Source organism: Bison bison, unplaced genomic scaffold, assembly GCF_000754665.1.
Source record: "Bison bison bison isolate TAMUID 2011002044 unplaced genomic scaffold, Bison_UMD1.0 scf7180017851711, whole genome shotgun sequence".
Lineage (NCBI taxonomy): Eukaryota > Metazoa > Chordata > Mammalia > Artiodactyla > Bovidae > Bison > Bison bison.
The window spans coordinates 159355-160664 of NW_011482284.1; the positions used below are offsets into that span (position 1 = coordinate 159355).

Sequence of the window (1310 nt, forward strand, 5' to 3'; positions counted from 1 at the left end):
ATCCGGAGTAGGCGTCTGCATGTCCCACATCTGTCTATTCCCGTGGGGCCCATTCCTCTCCGTGTGCCCACACGTGCCCCAAACCCCGACCATCGCCCTCTAATGTTGTCTTCTTGTCTCGCCCCCCCTGCCCCGTGCCGCCCCCACTGTGTGCTGCCCCCACTGTGTGCCGTTCCGCCGTGTGCCGGCCCCACCTGTGTGTCGCTGCCCCGCAGTCCTCGCCAGTCTTGGAGGAGAAGGTAAAGCCCGCAGCCGTCCCCGGGCCTCGGGTTGGGGGAGCCTGGACGGCTGCCGGGGTCGCGCGTCGATTGGAGGCTCCAGACGCACGTTTACAGGGCCTGCGGCTGAGGAGGGCAGGTGGGTCTCAGAGATGAGAGCGATGCAGACCCCACTGGCCAACACCCGCCGGCCACAGGCTGGACCTCATGTCCACACCCCAGGAGGCGGCAGGCGCTGGTGGAGACACTGCACCCGGTGTCAGGCAGCCCAGCTTGGTCGCTCGGCCCAGAGCCAGAGGCATGCCATCTGTGAGCCGCGTGGCCCTCTCAGGCTGCAGCCTCAGGGGTAGATGGGGACTGAAGTCCCCTGGGGGAGCTGCGGGCCGTAACAGGAGGATGTGCTGGCCCAGCGTCAGACCGGGCTCTGGCTGGCCAGCCAACAGCAATCCCCACCGAACTGGCTCAGAGAGGAGAGGACGCGGGACTCATCCCTTGTGAGGATTTCCACTGGGGATCTGGGCCTGGCCATCTCCGTGCATGCACAGAGCCATGGAGGCGGGCGACAGAGAAGATTGCCATCCTGGGAGGCAGATGGTCCCATGCTGCCCCTATCGTCATATTGCCCTGTGGCACCTGGTGACAGCCTGGCCCAAAGGACCCTTGTGTGCAGCCCCCCGTCAGAGCTGGGCCCGAGGAGAGGAGGCCCCCACACCGGAGCCCCGTGGAGAAACAGCAGCGAGCAGAGGCTGGGAGCCCCAGGGAGGCCCGGGGCCAGGGCCTGTGGCCAGCAAACAGCCCTGGGGAGAGCCACGGTGGATTTACGGACCCAGCCTGCCTAGCTTGCCGTCTGAGCTCCTTCTAAGCAATGGCCGAGCCTTGTAGAAAGTGCGTCTGTCTTGGGGGACGAGGGCTGACGGAGGAGGCACACGGTATCATCCGCGGGAGACATCCAGCCCCCCAGGCCTCCTCTGGCTCTGTACCGACAGAAGAGCCCCGGAGGGCACAGCCAGGCCCCAAGGATCCAGGACACTGTTCCGCAGGGGCGGCATTCTCCTGAACAGGACAGACAGGCAGGAAATGGGGGCCCCAACC

The 1310-nt window shown here is 66.2% G+C and overlaps 1 protein-coding gene across 1 annotated transcript in view; it reads left to right on the plus strand.

Moving 5' to 3' along the window:
- The window catches only part of MAPK8IP3 (mitogen-activated protein kinase 8 interacting protein 3), a gene marked incomplete at its 3' end in the record, with an annotated part of 41502 nt that overhangs the window by 21394 nt on the left and 18798 nt on the right, over positions 1-1310 (plus strand). The gene's annotated exons all lie outside the window — the stretch shown is intronic.